This window comes from Macaca thibetana, chromosome 5 (genome assembly GCF_024542745.1).
Source record: "Macaca thibetana thibetana isolate TM-01 chromosome 5, ASM2454274v1, whole genome shotgun sequence".
NCBI lineage: Eukaryota > Metazoa > Chordata > Mammalia > Primates > Cercopithecidae > Macaca > Macaca thibetana.
Genome location: NC_065582.1, coordinates 59,251,879 through 59,277,483, shown reverse-complemented (window position 1 = coordinate 59,277,483; position 25,605 = coordinate 59,251,879). Strand labels below are relative to the sequence as shown.

The 25,605-nt window shown below is 35.1% G+C and overlaps 1 long non-coding RNA gene across 1 annotated transcript; it reads left to right on the top strand.

Moving 5' to 3' along the window:
• The first annotated feature begins 568 nt into the window (after window positions 1-568).
• Window positions 569-11,979, top strand: LOC126955708 (uncharacterized). The gene is made up of 3 exons (XR_007726050.1): window positions 569-767; window positions 9,978-10,249; window positions 11,867-11,979. It is a non-coding gene; the product is annotated as an uncharacterized LOC126955708 (long non-coding RNA).
• The last annotated feature ends 13,626 nt before the right edge of the window (window positions 11,980-25,605 follow it).

Sequence of the window (25,605 nt, the reverse complement as noted above, 5' to 3'; positions counted from 1 at the left end):
TTTAAGGTTTTCTTTTACCCTGATATGTAGTTGATTTTAGAGCCCCTGAGTCCTTTGAGAGTTCCCAGTGGGAGATTAGGGGTCCTAAACTTTCAGTAACTATGTGGAGTTGAAAGGAGGGAGTGAAAGGGAAAGTCTGACAGGGGTGAACAGAGGGATTGAAGACATAGGAGTTTGAAGATCAACTTATCAAAGGATTCAAGGAAACTGAAGGAAAAATTGAAGGTGGTAAATGAGGAAGGAGGAGTGAGAGCTATGAGAAGAGAGAAGTTTTAGAAGAGACTGTTTTGCGGAGCCACTGAAGTTCAAAATTGCTATAGCCTGAAAGTATTTGTTCCACCCAAATTTGTATGCTGATATTCTGATCACCAAGGCTATGATATTAAGAGACAGACTGGGGGGGGAGGTCAATAGATCATGAGTGTGGTGCCCTCTTGAATGGGATAGGTGCTTATAAAAGAGGACTGAGGTAGCTTTTTTGCCACTTTTTTCATGTGAAAATACAGCTCAAAAGTACTATCTGTGAGGAAAGGTCCCTCACCAGACATTGAATCTTCCGGTAACTTGATTTTGGACTTTCCAATCTTCAGAACTGTGAGAAATACATTTCTTTTGTTTACAATATAATCAATGTGTGGTATTTTGTTAAAGGAAACTGAACAGGATAGGATACATTATCCTTAATGTAATCATTCCAACAAGAGAAGAAGCCAACAGAATTGGTAGAGCATATAGTCAGTGGGGGTTCAGCAACCATAAGAATCAAAGTATATCCTTACTGTACTTCAATGGATTATCATTTGGAGCATTGGCTCAGGAGTCAGATCACCAATAAATCTATTATCAATCAGTCAGGAGTGAAGGCAAAGATTTCAGAAATGAACATTTGGGATCCAGGCCAAAAGGTCCAGAGGTCCAATGATTAATCTGACCCTATTCAAATCATGACTTCATTAACTGTTAAAGGAAATTTATTCTGATACTTCTTAAAAGAGTAAGGAAGACTTCATTATCATTGTTTAACTTCAAAAATGTTCATCATTATATTTCATATTTTGAAAGTTAAATATGCTCACTGCAAAAAAATGTACAAATAAAACATATAAAAGTAGATATCACCCATTATTCAATTACCATTACATTGTCACCACTGACATTCTGATCTATTTATGTCCTTTTTAAAAGTAACATAATATCATAGACATTTTTCATATATTAAGAACTTAAAGATGCTTTATTATAGTCCATCTTGTGGATAATACATGATTCCCACCAACATATCTTTAATGTTAAACATTTATGTTCTCTCTCGTGAAACACAACAAAATTTGCCAACGTATATGAACTACTTTAAAGTTACCAGTACTTTCACCTATTTATTTCTTCTAAAAAATAAATTTAGCTTATATTTTAGATTCAGGGGTTACATGTGCAAGTGTGTCAAATGGGAGCACTGCATGATGGTTAGGTTTTGTGTATGGATGATCCCATCATCCAGGCAATGAGCACAGCACCCAATAGGCAGTCTCTCACTCCTTTCCTCCCTCCCCCTTCCATCAGTCCCCAGTGTCTATTGCTCCAATGTTTATGTCTATGTGTACTCAGTGTTTAGCTTCCACTTAGAAGTCAGAACATGCTGTATCTGCTTTTCTGTTCCTGTGTTAAGTCACTTAGACTAACAGCCTCCAGGTGCATTCTTGTGACTGTAAAGGACATAATATCATTATTTCCTACGGCTGCATAGTATTCCATGGTGTATATGTACCACATTTTCCGTATCCAGTTAGCCATTGATGAGCACCTAGGTTGACTCCATGTCTTTGCTATTGTGGATAGTACTGCGATTAATGTGTAAGTGCATATGTGTTTTTGGTAGAATGAGTGGTTTTCTTTTGGACATATAACCAGTAATGGGATTGCTTGATCAAATTGTAGTTCTGTGTTAAGTTATTTTAGAAATCTCCAAATTACTTTGCACAGTGACTGAACTAATTTACATTTCCACCAGCATTGTATAAGTATCCCCTTTCTCCACAGCTTTGCTGGCATATTATTTTTTGATCATTTATTAATATCCCTTCTGACTGGTAAGAGATGGTGTCTTGTTGTGGTTTTGATTTACATTTCTTTGATGACTGCTGAAGATGATGAGTACTTTTTTATATCTGGGTTGGCTACCTGTACATCTTCTTTTGAGAAGTGTCTGTTCATGTTTTTTGCCCATTTTTAAAATGGGGTTGTTTATTTTACACTTCTTGATTTCAGTTCCTTATAGATTCTGTATATGAGACCTTTGTCAGAGGCATAGTTTATGAATATATTCTCCCATTCTGTAGGTTGTTGATATACTCCATTGATAGTTTTTGTAGCTGTGCAAAAGCTTTTTAGTTCATTTAGGTCCCACTTGTCAATTTTTGTTTTTGTTGGAATTGCTTTTGAAGACTTAGCCATAAATTATTTTCCAAGGTTGATGACGAGATGGGTATTTCCTAGGTTTTCTTCTAGGATTTTTATACTTTGAAGTCTTACACTAAATATTTAATCCATCTTGAGTTACTTTTTGTTTATGGTGAAAGGCAGGTGTCTAGTTTCATTCTTCTGCATATGGCTAGCCATTTGTCTCAGCACCACTTATTGAACAGGAGTCATTTCCTCGTTTCTTATTTGTGTTGACTTTGGAGATAGTTATAGGTGTGCAGTCTTATATATGGGGTTTCAATTTGGTTCCATTGGTCTATGTGCCCATTTTTGTACCAGTACCATGCTGTTTTGGTTACTGTAGCCTTATAGTATAATTTGAAATAGAGGAATGTGATGCCTCTGGCTTGTTCTTTTTGCTTAAGACTACTTTGGCTATTTGGGCTTTTTTTTGGTTACATTTGAATTTTAGAATACCCTTTTTTATATTTCTGTGATAAATGACATTAGTAGTTTCATAGGAACAACATTCAATCTCTAGATTGCATTGGAAGAAATGGTCATTTTAATTATCCACAAGCATGGAATGTTTTTCCATCTCTACAAATTCTTGTAGAGTTTTGACCTTCTTGGTTAGATATAGTTCTAGGTTTTTTTTTTTTTTTTTTTGTAGCTATTGTAAATGTGACTGCATTCAAGGTTTGCCTGTCAGCTTGAATGCTACTGGTGTATAGAAATGCTACTGGTTTTTGTACCTTGATTTTGTATTCTGAAACTTTACTAAATAGTTTTAGTTGTAAAAGACTTCTGTCAGAGTCTCTAGAGTTTTCTAAGGTATAGAATCATATCCTTAGTGAAGTGAGATAATTTGACTTCCTCTTTTCCTATGTAATGCCTTTTATTTCTTTCTCTTGTCTGATTACTCTGGCTAAGACTTACAGTTTTATGTTGAATAGGAGTCTTGAGAGTTGGCATCCCCATCTTCTTCCAGTTCTTAAGGGAAATCCTTCCAACTTTTTTTCCATTTGGTATGATGTTTGCTGTGGGTTTGTCATAGATGGCTCTTATTATTTTGAGGTATGCTCCTTCGGGGCATAGTTTGTTGAGGAGGAATACTATTTAGCACTATTGTGATAGGCATAAAATCTACTGCAATTGGGTAGTGAAATAACTCTCAACTCTGAGTATAGCAAAGACAATGGAAATATACAGTCAACCAGCAGAATTAGAGGAATCAATAGAAAAATTACTCAGAGGAAACATCAGGGTGGGGGAATTCTGTGTAAGAATACTTAATAGAATTCTTGCTGAAGATAGGCTGGGGGATAAGCTATCAAAGTTAAGGGATGATGAATTTGCTTATATATAAAGAGTGATTAGATATCAAGGGTGGGAAATTTTTGTTAAACTGACTTAGCAGAATTTTTGCTACAACTAGGCCATGCATCCATAGCAAGGATGGGGGCTAAGGTTAAGGCCAAGTCAAGAGAAGGGCTCAGAGAAACCTGACTAAAGTTCGTTTAAAGAAAGAGGTTTTTCTTGTTTGTTTGGTTTGGTTTGCTTTGTTTTTTTTTTAGCTTTAAAACTGCGACAAATGCCGTAAAGCATGAACTCAAGTCAGTATAGCTGGGAGTATATCTTAGCTTTACTTCTTATTTATCTTCCTGAACTTGGGCAAGATATACAACTCTTCACACACCCTTCATCTGAAATATTGGGATAATAAGAATCTCTACTTAATAACAATTTTGCAGGGATATACTCAAAGTTTTCATTATAGAGTCCAGCACTTAATAAATGCTATACAATAAATAATATTGCATAAAACAATTTCTTATTACTTTTTCTACTCCCGAGTAAATAGGCCTCTATCATATCTCTTAGCCTTGTTCAGTTTTTAATAGTACTACAGATATCCTGGATCAACCTCCTTGCATAATAATCTCAGGAACTTGACCTCCATACTTATTTTCCGCCATTTCAATTTGTTCCCTCACCGGAAATAATATGCATTGTACTTATTATATTAACATTATTGTTCTGACACTGCAGTTCATTCTCATTTGGGAGCCTTCTATGTCACATACCATGTATATTCTTTTAAATGCTCTTCCTTCTTTTTCTCTATTTTCTAATCCTGTTACTTCTGCTAAAATCTTCTCTTCTGCTTTCATTTGCCTATAAGGCATTAAAATGTACATATTCAGGAGACAATTGATTATATATTTTTGAAATTTTGAAACCAGATCTTCAATGAAGATACAGTTTTGTGAGATGGAAATATATAATTGGTAACTGAAGCTATGCGGATGCACAGAGTAAACATAGTGGAGAAATAAGAATGCTAGAGTGAATGAAACTAATCAAAAATATAAAGCCTAAGAAATTAGAGTGGTACGAGAAATTTATGGCAGCTTTTTTTTTCAAATATGTGCTTTCTTTTTTCATATGTGCCTTTGTTTTCCATTTTAAAAATATTTTTGCATACATTTTAGGTGTACAACTATTTGGTATACGCACCTATATAGTGTGATGGTTAATATTGAGTGTCGACTTGATTGGATTGAAGGATGCAAAGTATTATTCCTAGGTGTGTCTGTGAGGGTGCTGGCAAAGGAAATTAACATTTGAATCAGTGGACTAGGAGCAACAGATCCACCCTCAATCAGGGTGGGGACCATCTGATAAGCTGCCAGTGTGGCTAGGATAAAAGCAAGCAGAGGAATGTGGAAGGACTAGATTGGCTAAGTCTTCTGGCCTCCATCTTTCTCCTATGTTGGATGCTTTCTGCCCTTGAACATCAGACTCTAAGTTCTTCAGCTTTTGGACTTTTGGCCCTACACCAGTGGTTTTCCAGAAGCTCTCGGGCCATTGACCACAGACTGAAAACTGCACTGTTGGCTTCCCTACCTTTGAGGTTTGGGGACTCAGACTGGCTTCATCTTTTCTCTGCTTGCAGACCACCTGTTGTAGGACATCATCTTGTGATTGTGTGAGTCAATACTCTGTAGTAAACTCCCTTTTATATATATATCTATCCTATCAGTTCTGTAACTCTAGCGAACACTGACTAACATAGATTTTGGTACCAGGAGTGGAGTGCTGCTGCAAAAATACCCTAAAATGTGGAAGTGACTTTGGAACTGGGTAACAGGCAGAGGTTGGAATAGTTTGGAGGGCCCAGAGGAAGACAGAAAAATACAGGACAGTTTCAAACTTCCTAGAGATCTTGAGGGCTCAGAATACAGGAAGATGTGGGAAAGTCTGGAACTTCCTAGAGACTTGTCTAATGGCTTTGATCAAAATGCAGATAGTGATATGGACAATAAAGTCCAGGTTGAGGTAGTCTCCAATGGAGATGAGGAACTTGCTGGGAACTGGAGTAAAGGTCACTCTTGCTGTGCAAAGAGACTGACTACATTTTTCCCTTGCCCTAGAGATCTGTGGAACTTTGAACTTGACAGAGATGATTTAGGGTATTTGGGGGAAGAAATTTCTAGGCAGCAAAACATTCAAAAGGAAGCAGAGCTTGAAAGTTTGGAATATTTGCAGCCTGACAATACTATAGAAAAGAAAAATCCATTTTCTGGGGAGAAATTGAAGCCTGCTGCAGAAATTTGCATAAGTACCAAGGAGTCAAATGTTAATTACCAAGACAATGGGGAAAATGTTTCCAGATATGTCAGAGACCTTCAGGGCAGCCCCTCCCATCACAGGCCATGAGACCAAGGATGAAAAATTTGTTTTCTTGGCCAGGTCCAGGGCCCCCCTGCCTCATACTGCCTAGGGACTTGGTGTCCTGCATCTCAGCTGCTCCAGCCATGGCTAAAAGGGGCCAAGGTAAATTCAGGCTCATGGCTTCAGAGGGTGCAAGCACCAAGCCTTGACAGCTTTCATGTGTATTGAGCCTGCAGGTACACAGAAGTTAAGTAATGAGGTTTGAGAACCTCCACCTAGATTTCAAAGGATGTATGGAAATGCCTGGAAGTTTAGTCAGAAGTTAGCTGCAGGGGTGGGGTCCTCGTGGAGAACCTCTGCTAGGGCAGTGACAAAGGAAAATGTGGAGTGGTACCCTCTACACAGAGTCCCACTGGTCACTGCCTAATGAAGCTGTGAGAAGAAGGTCACCATCCTCCAGACCCCAGAATGATAGATCCAATGACAGCTTGCACTGTGTACCTGGAAAAGTTGCAGACACTCCACACCAGCCCATGAAAACAGCCAGGAAGGGAGTTGTACCCTGCAAAGTCACAAAAGCATTAGCTGCCCAAGATCATGGGAACCTGCCTCTTGCATCAGTATGACCAGGATATGAGTCATGCAGTCAAAGGAGATCATTTTGGAGCTTTAAGATTTGAGTGCCTTGCTGGATTTCGGATTTGCATGGAACTTGTAGCCCCTTCATTTTGGCCAATGTCTCCCATTTAAAATGGGTGTATTTACCCAATACCTCCCATTGCTTTTGATTTACAAGCTCATAGCCAGAAGGACTTGCCTTGTTTCAGATGGGACTTTGCACTGTGGACTTTTAGGTTAACGCTGGACTCAGTTAAGATTTTGGGCCGGGCGCGGTGGCTCAAGCCTGTAATCCCAGCACTTTGGGAGGCCGAGACGGGAGGATCACGAGGTCAGGAGTTCGAGACCATCCTGGCTAACACGGTGAAACCCCGTCTCTACTAAAAAATACAAAAAAAAAACTAGCCGGGAGAGGTGGCGGGCGCCTGTAGTCCCGGCTACTCGGGAGGCTGAGGCAGGAGAATGGCGTAAAAACCCGGGAGGCAGAGCTTGCAGTGAGCTGAGATCCGGCCACTGCACTCCAGCCTGGGCGACACAGTGAGACTCCGTCTCAAAAAAAAAAAAAAAAAAAGAAAAAAGATTTTGGGGGACTATTGGAAAGGCATGAAATGTGAGGACATAAGATTTGGGAAGGACAAGGGGTGGAATTATGTGGTTTAGCTCTGTGCCCCCACTCAAATCTCACCTTGAATTGTAATAATCCCTACTTCTTGTGGGAGGGTAATTGTGGTAGGAGGTGACTAAATCATGGGGGCAGGTTTTTCCTGTGCTATTGTCATCAAATTGAATAAGTCTCTTGAGATCTGATGGTTTTATAAAAGGGAGTTCCCCTGCACACTCTCTTTGTTGCCTGCTACCATGTAAGATGTCCCTTTGCTCTTTCTTCATCTTCTGCCATGATTATGAGGCTTCCCCAGCCATATGGAACTGTAAGTCCATTAAACTTCGTTCCTTTATAAATTACCTAGTCTTGAGTACGTTTTTATTAGCAGCCCAGGGGGAGCTAATTGAATGATTAGGCAGGTGTTTCCCAGGCCATTCTGGTGATAGTGAGTAAGTCTCAAAAGATACGATGGTTTTATAAAGGAGAGTTCCCCTGCACACATTCTCTTGCCTGCTGCCATGTAAGATGTCCCTATTCTCTTCCTTCATCTTTTCTGCCATGACTGCGAGGACTCCCAAGCCATGTGGAACTGTGTCCATTTAACCTCATTCTCAGATGAATTACCCACTCTCAGGAATATCTTTATCATCAGCTTGAAAACAAACTAATATATATAGTGAAATGACAACTACAGTCAAGCAAATTATTCTATCCATCACCTTTTATAATTACCTTTTCCCCCAAAACAACAATGCCTAAAAATCTACTCTCTTAGTGAATTTTCAGTATTCAATACAATATTGTTAACTATAACCCTCATAATCTACATTAGAGCTCTAGACCTATTCATTCTACATGGCTGCAAGTTCATAACCTTTGACTCACTTCACTTCCTTCTATTTATTTCCCCTGATTTCCCCAGTAATTGCTGTTCTATTCTCTGTTTGCTAAGTATAAGTGAAATCGTGCGATATTTTTCTTTCTGTGTCTGGCTTATTTCTCTTAGCCTAATGTCCTCTGGGTTACTAACATGAATGTTGTGGCAGATTTATGTTTTCAGAAATGGCAGTATCTCTTTCATATATATATATAAATATATATTTATATATATATATAAAATCTCATTTATATTAATATGTCCTTTTTAATCAATTTATCTATCAATGGATACATAGGTTGTTTTCATATCTTGAACATTATGAGTAATGCTGCAATGAACATGGGAGAAAAGCTTGTTTTACTAGGTCCTATTTGTATTTCTTTTATATCTAGCAGAAGGATTGTTAAATCATACAGTGGTTCTATTTTTAATTGTTGGAGGAACCTCCACAATGTTTTCCAGAATTGCTGTACCAATTTATATTACCATCAAGAATGTACAAGGTTTCCTTTTACTCCACAGCTTCGCCAACAATGATTATCTTTTGTCTTTTTCGTAATTGTCATCTTAACAGGTGTGAGGTGATATCACGCTTTGGTTTTTTGATTTGCATTCCACTGTTAATCAGTAATGTTGAGCACCGTCTTACATATCTGTTGGCCATTTGTATGTCTTCTTTGGAAAAATATCTATTCAAGTTCTTTCCTCATTTCTTAATTAGGTTATTTGTGTTCTTTTTTCTATGGAGTTGTGTGAATTCTTTATATAATTTGGATGCTAACACCTGATCAAATACATGGTTTGCAGTTCTTCTTTCCCAATCCTTAGATTCTCGCCAGTCTTCACTCTGTTGAATTTGTTTTCTTTTTGTTGTGTGTGTGTGTGTATGTGTGTGCAGGAGCTTTTTAGTTTTATGTAGTCTCACTTGTTTATTTTTACTTTTGTTGCCTGAGCTTTGGGTTTGCAGATGTACATTCTCAAATGCTGCTGAGAAGTCAAGCAATATGAAAGTGAAAAAAATTGTTATATTTACGAACAAAATGTCTATGGAAATTTTGACGTCTATTATTGCCTGCCTCTATGGTGAGGTTCCTACTGAGAATGTGGCAGGTGTTGAAATTTAAAGTGTAGTTGATGGAACCGGCATAAGACAGAAGGAGTGGTATCTCATTTACTAAAACAAACAAACAAAAGTAATAGAAACAGATGAGTCTACACTATAATTGGTTTCATGGCTTCTGTTTACACTGATGAGTGAAAGAGTGTTGAACAAAAAAACATATGAGGAGAGTAGAGAAGGTTTAAACTTCCAATTGACAAAGGAAGATTATGATTAGGGTAAAATAGAATTGATAGCAGTGATTAACACTTGAGGTTAATAGTAGTGACAAGGGATGAATGGTGAATCTAACCTTGATCATGAGCATTGTCTGACAGCAGTCATCAGTCCAATTGTTGGTTAAGAGAAGGTGAACGATTTCCTCCATTCCAGCATGAATTGTGCTAGGTTTCTGTGACAAAGGTTAAAAAAAGTATATAATTGTGGTATATTTGAGAAAAGGATCAATTAAAATTCTTAATTTTCCCATTTTTTCTTCTAATTACTTGCATTAAAATAGTACTGTTCTCTCATATTTTTAGTTTATATACAATTTCAACTATATATTGCAGTGATTTTTTTTTTCAGGATAGACTGTGTTCTAACTACTATTTTTGCATAGTAAAATAACCCTAAACTTAATGACAGAAAAACTTTTAAAATGCACATGAATTCTGTAGGTTAAAAGTTCAACCAGGAACTATAAAAGAAACAAAATGCTCTGGACACTTGTTAAAAATGGCAAGGAAACTGTAGTCCCAGCTACTCCAGAGGCTGAAGCAGGAGGATCACTTGAAGTCAGAGTTTGAAGCCAGCCTGGGCAACATAAGAAGACCCCATTTCTAGAAAAAGTTAAAAAGGTAAGGAAGACTTCACTCAAGACTTCTGCAATATAGATCAAGACTATTTCAATAAAGGAGAGCAATTATATTCAACTTCACTGAAAGAAAAGGTGGGAGAATTTTTAAATGTTGGAGTAAGCTAATGGAAAAATATTAGCAAAGATATTAGCAGATGACATTAGCAAAGAATTGGTCAAAGTGACTAGGTCATCTATCTTTGCTTGAAGTTAGACTCCTAACTTCCCACAGAGATTCAAAATTAGGGACAATATCTCCTTAAATGAATATACATTTCAAAGTGATGGTTCCTAAAATTTTGATGAAGACATTCCTTGTAAAACTGGTGAGAAGTGGGAAGAAACTTTATATCTCATAGAGGCAGAGAAAAAGTTTCTAATTGCAAGTTTTCTTAAGTAAATGCTCTATAAAAGAAAGGTCATGGATTTGCAGTCAGAAAGAAACCTGTCTGAGATTAGTCAAGTTGAGGGGAATTTTAAGGCCTTCTTGTTCAGTACAGGGATGAGCTTAGTTGTTTTCCACAGAGTATGGGTTTCAGCTGGAAAGACATGAAGGTTAGAGGTGATTCTATGGCTGGGGAAAGGGATGACTTTTCTCATATAAATAAGGGTTGATGCTAAATGTCAGCTGGAACCTCTGCTGGGATGTCAGCTGAAACATCCACTCTCCATGAGGGCTAATTTTAGTTTGCTTGCAACGTAGTGACTGTATTCCAAGTGGGAGCATCCTTAGAAACAAAACAGAGGTGTATGGCATTAATATAATTCAAGAAGAGTTGTGGAGTCACTTTCACCATGTTTCCAGGTTCAAGGAGATGATTACGTGAGTTGGAAGGCATCATTGTGGCTATCTATGGAAAGCACACTCTGCCATGGTCAGAAATGCTATTGGCCAAGTATAATATTTATTAGGAAAAATAGATTTATATCTCTAATAAGATGGGATCATTGTATACTTTGTTATCATTTATTTAGAATCATAACAGAGTGCCTATAGAATAAATTAGTGGAGAAAGTTATTTTGAATTTACATTATTTTCAATATGAATTTTGGAGTAGAATCCACTTATAATTTAGTTGAATTGAAAGAAGGAATAGCTTTACTCTTATTACTATCTTGTAATTGTCAGTTGTAATTGTAAATTATAATTACAGCCTGGACTGTACTGAAATTCTTAGAGAATATTTTTCTGAAAGAGCCATAAGACAAGGGTGTGTTCTGATTCTTAATTGCAAGTAATTTAAAAGGCTCATAATCCTTGTTTAACCAAAATCATTATGAACTTTCCCCTAGGGAAAAGGTGGCATTATTTATTTATGACTATACTATAATTCGTATATATACATTTATAATCTCCATACCAGACTGCAGAATCAGAATTAGTGTATAGAAAAACTAGTTATCATCCTGGAAACTAATAGCTGAAATTTACTTTTTTTCTTGGAATATTTATTGAGTCTCTACTTTGTCAGGCATTGGAATGGGCACTGTGGTAATACTTTGATGAGCAAGACATGGTACCTACTTGGAAAGCCCATAGTATCTATAAGTAAGCATGCAATAATTTTCACATATTAAAAATAAATATTTTACTCCGGGTTGTTATTGAATAATGCAGAAAAAAACACAATGTATTTTCCAAATTAGTTTCAGATTTCTTTGGAGAAATAAAAATGTGAATAAGTAGAACTTAATTATTTGATTTGCAGAAATAATATGAATACAAATCTTCAGATATAAGTATTCATTGATACTTGCTTTGGGGAAAGCAGAAGACAAGATGCTATATACATGTGAGTAGCCCTTAGTAGGGAGAAACCCCACTTCTCTTAGATGGTATGTATAATCCATATTGTAAAAGAGATAATCTATTAAAATATATATTGTTTTATACTTTATTTCCTTTTCCATTGCATAGGTTTTATATATTAGCTGTTACACGGTAGGGAAATCTAAATTTCTGATCTGAGCAAACCCTAGTTTAGGAGAAGCCATAAACTTCTGATAAACTGGGGTTTGCTGCTTTGAAGGTTACATTGGTATACACCCAACAGATATAATAGTAATTCACATTTTGTATATTTTGATACCTCTTTAAAATATTCTGAATGTAAAAGTAATAACAATTTTTATTTATTTTCAGAAATGTTGGTTCACTTGTTCTTAGAAATTGGCGTATGAGTTTAAATTTATTCAATTCAATTTAATTTTTTATTTTTCAAAAATTATTTATTTTTATGGATTTAGGGGTACAAGTTCAGTTGCGATACATTAATATATTGCATAGCGGTGAAATTTGAGCTTTTAGTGTATCCGTCACCTGAATAGTGTGCATTGTACCCAATAGGTAGGATGTTATCCCTTGCCTCCCTCCCACCCTCCAGCATTTTGGAGTCTCCAATGTCTATTATTCCACTCTATATGTCTGTATGTATCCACTGTTTCGTTCTCACTTCTAGTTGGGAACACACATTTTTCAAACTCTTTCTTTCTCAGTCATTTCACTAAAGGTAATGGCTTCCTGTTCCATCCCTGTTGCTGTGAAAGACATAATTGTATTCTTTTTTATGACCGAGTAATAGTATATTGTATATAAAGTCAGTATTATGGTTAGCTTTTGCGTCAGGTTAGATTTAGTCACAAATAATCCAGTCTCCAGTGAAATTATAACGTAAAGTGTGAATCACTGCACAGCGTAAGTGACCCGAAAACTTTATTATCATCTTCCCCAGATTTTGTAGTGTCATGGTGGAATGGATGTTTATAATTGCCTTTGATGAAAGCCATGGCTAACCAATGCACATGTCAGAAGTTGTAATAGGAAGAACAACTAATAGAAACTTAAAATGTTGGTAGAGTATTATTTTTATTGTTGTTCAATTTGTTGCATTTGAAGTTTTACTTGGTCTAGATAACCTAACAAGCCACATGTTTTGTTACTTTTGGCAAAAAACGGAGTTCAAATATGGTGTCTTAAAAGCTCAAAATGAGAAAACAATAAAAGCTTTACCTATGATTCAAATATACTTGAGTAGGAGCTTTCTCCAGAAAAATCTCAAAGTTGTGGGAAGTCATGAAATAGTGACACAGTAGGGAAGAAAATGAATCTTGGTAATTTTTTAAGAACACAAATCATCTTCCATGTTATTTTGCAAAGTGTTCAGTTTTATTTCTGGATTGAGTATGCACGTTAGGCAGTCTATCTTTATTATTCGGCAGGATAAAAACCTTCATAGGACTCACACAGTGTCTATAATGTAAAATAATCTCATTGACTTGTTATTTGAATTATTTTGACACTTATCACAAAAAAGTTGAAAAGTAAGAATGATCTCAATTTTGAATAAATAATAATACAAATGTTCATATATCAATGTAACTAAATATATGCATTTATATTTTTCTAAGTATGCACCACATATATTACTATAACATTTTATATAGGTCCTGCAAAAATATTTATATCAAGTTCCCTCTCTAGTGATATAGATATAATATTACATTTGCTTACGACAAGTGAATTAGAGATGAAAACTCTGGAACATTTAAAAACAACATAGTCAAATTAAATTATGAAAATAGTTTGGAAATAAATTAGCTTAACAATTTACTAGTTTTTTGCTTCCATTGCATATACATGTGTAAACTGGATCGCTAAGACAGAACTTCTGTAGATAACCTAAACATTTGCTGAACTAAAAACAAATCATAGCTAAGTGAAATAAGCCAGTTACAGAAAGACAAATACTGTTAATTCCACTCACATAAGATATTTAGAATAGTCAAAATCATACAGAAAGAAAGTGGAATGGTGGGTACCAGGGTCCAGGGGAGGAGAGAATGAGGAGTTATTGATTCAAGGGTACAGAGTTTCCACTTTACACGACGAAGAGTTATGGAGATATATAGTGGTGGTGGGTGCACAACATTATGGATGTATTTAATACCACCAAGCTGTATACTTAAAAGTGGGTAAGATGGCAAATTTTTTATATGGATTTTTCCACAACAAAAAAACATGGAAAAATATTTTTAAAGCCCCACAAACTAGAAAATCTTAAGTGTCAAAATAGCCATTGCAGGTATCAATCGAGAACAACCCTCTATACATTAAAATTAACTTTCTAATCTTAATGTACAACTTACTGCCATGTTGTATAGGCTTAGTATTAGTGACGAATTAATAGCTAATTTATGTATTTTAAACCGTAACAATGCCTTCTTTCAGTTCTTTCTCCTCTTTCTGCTCCCTACTAACCTCCTTTGTCTCTTCATCCTGCCTTTCTTGCTCATCCTTTCTCCTCATTTTTCTATTCGTATTCCAAAAGTAAATATTAAAATTATGTCCATATGATAAGAAAAACTAATCATCTTGGCAGTGGTCAAATCAGATGCAATTAACATTTTCAATTTTGCTTAAACTTGCCTCAGAAATGGTGAATAAATACCACTTTACTTATCTCGGCATTGCATATTCAATATTAAGGGGCATTAAATAGTTTAAAATGAAATTCATTTTATTTCAAGGTAAAGTAAAGCATGCTTATTCTGATGATTTCTTATCATGAATGGTTTTAAATAAACTAATCAATAAGCATTCAATTAACACTTTTTTTCCCATCCAGGAATACTTCAAACTCCTCTATCCCCAAACAACAATATTGCATGATAAATTTTCAAATTTTAATCAAAAGTAAAAATATAAAAGTCAATATATCCCTACTATACAATGTTGGATTTTGTGTCATAGTGAGTCAGATAAGAGTTTGAGCGGTTGCCAACTTGTTAATTGGAAGATCAAGAGGAAAGAAAGCTCAGAGAGCTCAATTTACTACATTGCTTATTCAGTATATTGAGTAATAAATTAGTAGCTGGAAAGAATGAATACATTTCTCTTGTAGTTTATTATACAGTAGTAATTTCAGCCTTACATGTAATATGCCTCTAGGTTCCATCCACATATATCACAGGTGGAATTAAAGTCTATCTAGTTTATGAAAGGGTTACCTTCAAAAATAAAAGCAAATCTGTATTCAGCTGAACTATTCAGAAAATGGATGCAAGACTTTCTGTTTTTGGATTATGTAGAATCTTGTGCCTTTTCCATATCAGAATATATTTGCAAACATGGCAGTGCTCTCTAATTTCCAGCTGTATTCAAGAATACAAAAACATATTTTCAGAAAACTAAATTAGAACTTAAAATATAATGTACATATATAGACAATAAATTAATTATATAAGAAATAATCGTAATTTTATATTTAAATCTTTGAATTTGGTTTTCTTTAATTATTTCCACATTAATTATTTTGTGTTACACTTTGGGTTTCATGAGTTAGGTAATTTATTTTATTTTTTGGGAGAAAGTTTCTGGTTGTCTCTGCTTTTAATACAATTGACCATTTATGCCTCAACGAAAAAATGTAAACATTATTTAATATATTTATGGTCCTGAATCTTTGGGTATGCAAATTTATTCTACAAAGTAAATTACCCCTGTACTTTATAGAATTATATGTGTAGAGAGTAAAGTAAGACCTCCATAAAATGTCTTATTTGTGGTGCTGTTTTCTGCTCTAAGAGCTTCCATTTTGTCAAAGGAGAGAATGAGGTCATCGTCCTTTGCACACTGGCTAACACCCTAGTAAAGAACAATCATTCAAGATGTCATTTTAGAGGCTGATTTCAGTCTTCTATAAGGAAAATGGTAATCTGTTTGGATAATGCTATTATGACTGAATTAAAACAAGAAAACTGTACAGGTCTTTTTTTATGGTATATGTTTCTCAAGTTTTACTAATTAATCCTCCCCAGCAGGAAAAATGCTATTAACACAGAGTTGGGATGTTATGCTGAATTAATGTAAATGTTATAAATAATATTTGCTTGTTGAATTAAACACAAACCACAACATTAAAAAATGAATATATTAACATTTTCTTTTGTATTTCTGGATATTCATATAAATAAAATATTTAATTTCTTTGCAAACATTAAAGCAGAAGTCAGAATTAACATAGCCTTTAAGATATCACCCTCTCCGAATGAACTCATTAATGAATTTTTCTTAATATTCTTTTAAATTGGTGAAAAATGCATATTAGTCCATAAAACATAATTAATTCATCATAACACTATTTCATTCAAAGCAGTAACACATTGATATGTTGAAATAAATTTTCTTTATTTTTAAAATTAGTATTTAGTACATACGTAAGAATATTAATGGCATCACACTTTTGGAATCACTGAAAATATATAAATTTGGGTACATAAAATAATATCATAAAATTAAAAAACCTTCTGATATCTATCAATGCCCTAATTTAATATCCTGTTAACATTGATGTAAAACAGGGGTGTCCAATCTTTTGGGGTCCCTGGTCACAGTTGAAGAAGAATTGTCCTGGGTCATACATAAAATACATTAACACTAACTATAGCTGATGAGCTAAAAAATAATAATAAAAATAAAATAAACTGCAAACAATTTCATAATGTTTTAAGAAATTTTACAAATTTGTGTTGGATGACATTCAAAGGCGTCCTGGGCCACATTGAGTCACAGGTTTTACAAGCTTGGTGTAAAAGAAAGACATTTCATTAATTTAAAATACTTGCCCTTTGGATCTGACCTCGTGCCTAGACTTCTCTGGCACTAAGCGTATTTTCAGTCATATTGAGGAAGATTTCTTCACCCCTGAACTATTGTGCACATTCTCCCATATAATCGTGGTCGCCTATTTTATGTTTGACTAAAAAGTGTTGGTAGGCCAGCCCTTCCAAATGTGTCTCCAATTTACTTAGATGCTAATTTGGAAAGTTCTTTTTTTCTTTGGAAAAAAGGGAACAAAATAAATACATTATTTGTTGAGTTATTTGAGAACTAAAAAGTCACCTTGTAAATGCCCTAGATAAATTATAGAGTCTAGACAAGTGGGATTAGTATTTCAGCCAAAGTTAGAAATCAGAGTTGGGTTTTGATTTTTAACGACATGTAGCACAGAAACACCCACAACTTCTCTGAAAAATACACATTCCGAATAGGACTCTTGAGGAAGATACAGGCAAGAAAGAAAAAACTAATGGGAAATAGGATACTGCTTTATTATCTTTGAGAAGCCATTATGTTTGTTGGAAGAATTGTGGGACTTTATAAAGCTGAGTTTGGCATGAGCCTTAAGCCAAAAGCTTAAGTGGGGTCTTAACCACAAAAGCCACAGTCCACATTTAAAGTCAGCAGTAAAGACATCTCTTTAAATTTATTTATCCTGCCCAGCTTTACCTTATCCCTTTCTTGGTGTTTCAGGTTAATTGTAACAAGGTTCCTAATTTTCCATTACTTCTATCTATGCCCTTTGCATTATAAGTTTGCAGTGCCTCCATTAAGAGGCAAAGTCTATTTCTTCATCCTTGAATCTGGGATGGCCTGGCCTGGTCAGTAGAATGCAGTAGATATGACAAGCAATTTCCGAACCTAGACCTGAAAGGCTTCTGTTTTTTGCCACTCTCTGCTTTGAAACCCTTTCTCCGCCATGAGAACAAGTCTACATTCTTCTGTCGCAGAATGAGATAGAATTTGGAGCACAGCCGAGTCATAACAGCCAAGGTCATCTTATGTGATCCAGGTCCACTCAACCCACAACAGAAAACTGCAGACATAAGAACAAGCACAGTTAATATAGGTTGAATCCAACTATCAGTAGAATCACCCAGATGACTATAGACTTAACACAAATAATAAATGTTCATTGTTTTAAACTAACTAGTTTTAGAATATTTCATTATGCAGAAATAGCTAAATAATACTATTCAATGCTTGACTCCTCATTCCTTTGTACTTCTATCTCATGTGATATGCCTGTTTATCTACATGATCTTTAGTGAAATGGTGAAATAAAATATGGGCATGGTCAACTAGAATAGTCCAAACTCCAATCTGTTTCAGAAATTGACCAAAACTGGGTCAACATTTTACCAGAGACATGTTACCACGGTTTTCATTATTTTATTTTATTTTTTGAGACAGTCTCACTCTGTCACTTAGGCTGGAGTGTGGTGGTGGGATCTCAGATCACTGCAACCTCCGCCTCCCGGGTTCAAACGATTCTTGTGCCTCAGCCTTCCAAGTACCACAGTTTTTAGAAAAGTATGTATCGCCTTGATGAGCTGATAAACCAAGCTGAGAATGACAATATAAGAACCCTCAGAACATCATTGGGAATTTAGTCTTTCTGAAACCAGCATTTTTGGTTATATGTCAATAAATTATTTAAAAAAATATTAACTGAAGCAAGTACGATTTGGGTTTCCATTAAAACCAAACATTTCTAAGTAATACAAGTAATATGGGGTTTTATAACTGTCTAGTCACAAGGGAGAAAGAATTTCAAAATACTACAAGAGAGATACTGTGGTCAGCAAGTTGCTCAATATCAAGTAACAGAGAACATTAAAGAGAGAACAAAGAACATAAACATGCATCTTTTAATACACAGTACCTAATTTCCAAATAAACATGCCCCAAAGCATTGTTTTGAATATATATTATTAATGGTAAATCCATTTTCCTTTGAGCCGGAGGTGGGATTTTTAGTAGAATAAAAATACATTCTGTTATAACAAATTTAGGCCAGGCATGGTGGCTCAGGCCTGTAATACCAGCACTTTGGGAGGCTGAGGTAATTGGATCACTTGAGGCCAGGAGTTTGAGACCAGCTTGGCCAACATGGTGAAACCCTGTCTCTACTAAAAAAAATATTAGCTGGGTGTGGTGACACACGCCTGTAATCCCAGCTATTCGAGAGGCTGAGACACGAGAATCCCTTGAACCCCAAAGGCTGGGCTGCAGTGAGCCAAGATTTCACCACAGCACTTCAGCCTGGGTGACAGAGTGAGGTAAGACTTTATCTCAAAAAAAAAAAAGAAAAGAAAAAAATTTTAAAAAGACTACAGGTATTACTTCCTACTACCCGCCTTAACACCTCCCACACCCATTACTAGGCACTGAAGTTGAAATAATTAAATTATATAAATCTTTCACTGGCAAACACTGCAACTGCTAAAAATCGAGCAATTCTCTCTTCAAAGCTCAAAGTATATCTCAGAATTTCATTTTCAACTATGGTACATTCTGGAATGGAATGAGAAGAAACATCAGACTGATAACTTTATCTATTGCTTACAATTATAAATATACTGCTCTGTTTTCCCATGTGCCTTTGTTTGAGTGTGTATGCATTCAGCAATAGCATCTTATATTCAAAACTGCTAGATGAATCAAGCAACCTTGTCAACTGTCCCGTAACAGACTCACAGTAAATACCTCAATTTAAATATTATTTGACAAAACTTGCCTATGTAAAGTGGCTTTAAAAATATGATGCTCAACTTATGAACTCATAAGTAGAATATACTGTGCTTTATTTGAATTTGTTGGCAAAAAGATTGCTGTAAAAGAAGTCAGGAAACAGGAAACACGGGGAAATGTTAATTTTCAAAGTGTTTTTGGTTATAATAGCTATTACAAACTCACAATTGTGACAGATGTGAAGTTTAGCATGAATAACGATATTAGAAAAACATGTTTTGGCCATGATATATCCGATATATTCAGAAAGGAAACACACAAACTATTAAACTTAGTCATGAAGAAATAGGACATAAAGTGGACTCACCACTAGCAGTGATTGCTTTAGTGTAAATCTGGAATCCTAGCAATTCAGTCAATATAAACAAATGCTAGAAAAGTAAGCTGTTTGTCCAGAAATATTTTTTTATCAACAAAGAACAAAATACCACATGCTCTGGAATTCATCCATGCTGAACATACTCTTTAAATAAATAAATCGTGTTGAGGATAGTTGGCCTCTAAACTTGTGTTGAAATGTAGGAGGAGTCTGGATCTGTCTTTATTTAGTATGCATTGCCTCTGAATGTCATGTACACACAAAAAAGTAGAAACCAGGAGTAGGGTAGAATTAATCAATGACTGTGGTGAAATATATTCGGTTTGGTCAATACTAACTGAAATGGTATTAAGTAGGGGTTAATTTTGCCTTATCTACCTCCCTTTAATACCCACAATATTTAGCACCCATACATTCTTAGGAACAATTGCAAGGAATAAAACACATGAAAATGGGTTAAATGAAGATGTATTAATTTTATACTTGTTAGTTTTTCATTTGATCTTCCTCATTGTAAGTTTTTTCTCCTAATTTTTACTTTGATTTGTAACGTCTACTTAAACAATATCCTTAAGAAGATAGAGACTCTTGCCTTTCTTTTTTTTTTAAGCAATGGCTGATAGATTTAATTTGATAATGTTTGATTTCTCTTTAATTTATATTTTGTGTTACCTCCTATTTCATAATGAATGAAAATGGCTGTCAATTTATATTAATGACATTAAAGTTTTCTTCTTTTTTAGCTTTTATTTTAAGTTCAGGGGTAGACATGTAGGTTTGTTGCACAGGTAAACTTGTGTCATGGGGGTTCGTTGCACAGATTATTTCATCACCCAATTGTTAATCATAGTACCCATTAGTTGTTTTCCCTGACCGTCTCCCTCCTCCCATCCTCCACCATCTAATAGGCCCCAGTGTCTGTCGTTTCCCTCTATGTGTCCATGAGTTCTCATCATTTAGCTCCCACTTGTAAGTGAGAAGATGTGGTATTTGGTTTTCTGTTCCTGCCTTAGTCTGCTAAGGATAATGACCTCCATCTCCATCCATGTTTCTGCTAAGGACATATCTTGTTCTTTTTTATGACTACATAGTATTATTCCATGGTGTGTATATACCACATTTTCTTCATCCAGTCTACAATTGATGGGCATTTAGGTTGACTCCATCTTCACTGTTGTGAATGGCGCTACAGTGAACATATACGTGTATGTGTCCTTATGATAGAACAACTTATATTTATATTTATGTTTCTTTGGGTATATTCCAGTAATGGGATTGCAGGTTCAAATGGTAGTTCTGTTTTAAAGTCTCTAAGGAATCACCACATTGTTTTCCAAAATAGTTGAACTAATTTACACTCCCATCAGCAGTGTGTAAGTGTTCACTTTTCTCCACAACCTCGTCAACACCTGTTATTTTCTGAGTTTTTATTAATGGCCATTCTGACTGGTGTGAGATGGTATCTCATTGTGGCTTTGATTTGCATTTATCTAATGATCAGTGATCAGTGATGTTGAGCTTTTCTTCGTATGGTTGTTGGCTGCATGTATATTTTCTTTTGAAAAGTGTTCATGTCCTTTGCCTATTTTCTAATGTGGCTGTATGTTTTATTTTTCTTGTAAATCTGTTTAAGTTCCTAATACATGCTGGATATTAGAACTTCGTCAGATGCACAGTTTGCAAAAATTTTTTCTTCCATTCTCTAGGTTGTCTGTTGATCGTATCTTTTGCTGTGTGGAAGCTCTGTAGTTGAATTAGATCCCATTTGTCAATATTTTCTTTTGTAGCAATTGCTTTTGGGATCTTCATCATGAAACGTTTACCTATTTCTATGGTCCAGAATAGTATTGCCTAGGTTCTCTTCCACTGTTTTTACAATTTTGGGTTTTACATTTAAGTCTTTAATTCATCTTGAGTTGATTTTTGTATATGGTATAAGAACAGTGTCAAGGTTTAACATATGGCTAGCCAGTTACCCTAGCACCATTTATTGAACAGGGACCCTGTTCTCCATTGCTTGTTTGTGTTAGCTTTGTTAAATATCAGATAGTTGTAGGTGTAAAGCCTTATTTCTGGGCTCTCTATTTTGCTCCATATGTCTACATTTCTGTGTCTGTTTTTATACAAGTATCATGCTGTTTTGGTTACTATAGCCCTGTAGTTGGCTAGCATGGCACCTCCAGCTTTGTACTTTTTGCTTAGGGTTACCTTGATCATTTTGATTCCATATGAATTTTAAATATTTTTTTCTATTTCTGTGAAGAATCTCTTTGACAGTTTGATAGGAATAACATTGAATCCATAAATTGCTTTGGGCAGTTTTGCCATTTTAATGATATTGATTCTTCTCATCCATAAGCATATTTTTCCGTTTGTTTGTGTCACCTCTGATTTCTTTGAGCAGTGTTTTATAGGTCTCCTAGTAGAAATCTTTCACTTTCTTGGTTAATTGTATTATTTGGTATTTTATTCATTTATTTTTTGTGGCAATTGTGAATGGAATTGCATTTCTGATTTGGCTCTCTATCTGACTGTTGTTGGTGTATAGGGATGCTGGTAATTTTTGTACGTTGATTTTGTATCCGGAGACTTTGCTGAGTTGTCTATCAGCTTTAGGATCTTTTGAGATGAGACCGTGGGGTTTACTAAATATAGGATCATGTCGTCTGCAAACAGGGATAGTTTGACTTCCTCTGTTGCTATTTGGATGCCCTTTATTTATTTATGTTGCCAGGACTTTATTTATTTATGCCTTTTATTTATTAATGTTGCCAGGACTGGCAATACTATGTTGAATAGAAGTGGTGAGAGGGGGAATCCTGTCTTGTGCCAATTTTCAAGAGGAATGTTTGGAGATGTTGCCCATTCAGTATGTTGGCTATGGGTTTGTCACAGATGGCTCTTAATATTTAAGATATGTTCCTTCAATACATAGTTACTTGAAAGTTTATAACATGAAGCAGTGTTGAATTTTATTGAAAACCTTTTCTGCACCTACTGAGATAATCATAATATGGTTTTTGTCTTTAGTCCTGTTTATATAATGAGTCACATTTATTGATTTGCATGTAATCAACAAAACTTTCATTCCAGAGATAAAACATATTTGAAGTGGTGGGTAAACTTTTTGATGTGCTGCTAAATTTGGTTTGCCAGTATTTTGTTGTGGATTTTTGCATCAATGTTCACCAAAGATACTGGCCAGAAGTTTCCTTTTTTGTGTTGTGTCTTTGCCAGGTTTTGCTATCAATATGATAGTAACCTCGTTGAACCATTTACTCCTGAATTGTTTCAGTAGAAATGATACCAGCTTTTCTTTGTGTATCCGATAGAATTTGACTGTGTATCTCTCTGGTCCTGGGCTTTGTTGTTGTTATTGTTGTTGTTAGGCTATTTATTACTTTTAATGGGCTATTTTTATAGTTTTGGTGCTTATTACTGTCAGTTCAGGGATTCACTTTCTTCCTGGTTCAGTCTTGGAAAAGTGTATGTTTCTGCAAATTTATCCACTTTTTTTTCCTAGATTTTCTAGTTTGTGTGCACGAGGTGTTCATAATATTATCTGATGGTTATGTATATTTCTGCGGGATCAGTGGTAATATTCCCTTTGTTGTTTCTAATTGTGTTTATTTGAATCTTCTCTCTTTTCTTTCTTAGTAGTCTAGCTATCAGTCTATGTATTTTAGTGATTAAAAAAACAATTCCTGAATTTGTCAATCTTTTGAATGATCTTTTGTGTCTTAATTTCTTTCTGTTTAGCTCTGCTTTTGGCATTTCTTAGATCCTGCCGGCTTTGGGGTTGGTTTCCACTTGATTTTCTACATCTTTTAGTTGTGGTGTTAGGTTGTTGATTTGAAATCTTTCTCACTTTCTGATGTGGGCCTTTAGTGCTATACATTTCTCTCTTAACAGTGTCTTCCTTGTGTGCCAGAGATTCTGTTATGTCGCATCTTTGTTCTCATTGTTTTAAATAACTTACTGTTTTCTGCTTTAATTTCATTATTTACCCAAAAGTCTCTCAGGCACAGGTTATTCAGTTTCTCTGTAATTGTATAGTTTTGAGTGATTTTTCTTAGTTTTTATCACTAATTTTATTGTGTTGTTGTCCAAGAGAGTGGTTGTTATAATTTCAGTTATTTTACATTTGCTGAGGAGGGTTTTGTGTCTGATTATGTAGTTCATTTCAGAATATGTACCATGTGGTGATGAGAAGAACGTATATACTTTTGTTTATCGGTGGAGATTTCTGTAGATGTCTATCAGGCCTATTTGTTCCAATGCTGAGTTTAGAGTCTGCATATCCTTGTCAATATTCCTCCTCAATGATCTGTCTAATACTGTCAGTGCAGAGTTGAAGTCTCCCAATATTATTGTTTGGGAGTCTAAGTCTCTTTGAAGGTCTCTAAAGAGTTTGCTACATGAACCTGAGTGGTTCTGTGTTAGGTGCACATATATTTAGAATAATTAGGTCTTCTTGTTGAATTGAACCCTTTAACATGATGTAGTGTTGTCCTTTTTCTTTTTCAGTTTTTGTTGATTGGAAGTCTCTTTTGTCTGAAATTAGGATTGCAATCCCTGCTTTTTTCTGTTTGCTGTTTGCTTGGTAGATTTTTCACCATCCCTTTATTTTGAGCCCAGGGCTGTCATCACATGTGAGATGGGTCTCTTAGAGACAGCTTATCAGTGGGTCTTGGATCTTTATCCAGCCTGCCACTCTGTACCTTTTAACAGGGGGCATTTAGCCCATTTACATTCAAGGTGAGTATTGGTATGAGTGGATTTGATACTGTCATCATGCTGTGAACTGGTTATTATGCTGACTTGTTTTGTGTGGTTGCTTTATAGTATCACTGGTCTGTGTACTTAAGTGTGTTTCTTTGATGGCTGGTACTGGTCCTTCCTTTTCATTTAGTGCTTCCTTCAGGAGCTCTTGTAAGGCAGGTTTGGTGGTAATGGATTCTCTCAGATTTGCCTGTCTAAAAGACACCTTATTTCTCCTTCGCTTATGAAGGTTAGTTTGGCTGGATATGAATTCTGTGTTAGAATTTCTTTTTCTTTAACCCTTTTTCATTTAGAAAAAGAAGGTACAGCTTGTTGCCAGCACTCATTTGCTTTCTGAGGCTGAAGCAAATTTGATTTTCAATTTGAAAATAAAATATAAAAAAATTAAATATAAAAACTTTTCTCAGAGCTATTTCTAAACATAATTAACATCAAAATTGTATGAATCATCACAATCATCTATTCTGGAAAAATCAGATTCATAAATGAATCTTTGACCAACAACTGTTCATAAACAATGTTAACATTGCATGTAGGAATGCTATGTTTTCTAGGTTTTAAAATTTTCAGCCATCAAGAATTATCATATTTTGTCAATGAAAATACCACTATTAAAAACAGAATGCTATAAATAGAATGATATATTTTATTTCCAAAGTCAATATACTAGACATAGATTTTGTCTCTTCACATAATCCCATATTTCTTGGACGTTTTGTTCATTTTTAATAGTTTTTCTCTATTCTTCTATGTCTTATTACAGAAAGCCAGTCTCCAAACTCTGAGATTCTTTTCTCAGCTTGCTCTAGTCTGTTATTAATACTTGTGATTCCATTAATAAATTATTGTAGTGTGTTTTTCAACTCTATCAGGTAGTTACATTTTTTTCTATACTGGCTATTTTATCTGTCAGCCTCTGTATTGTTTTATTGTGATTCTTAGTTTCTTTGGATTGGATTTCAATGTACTTCTGA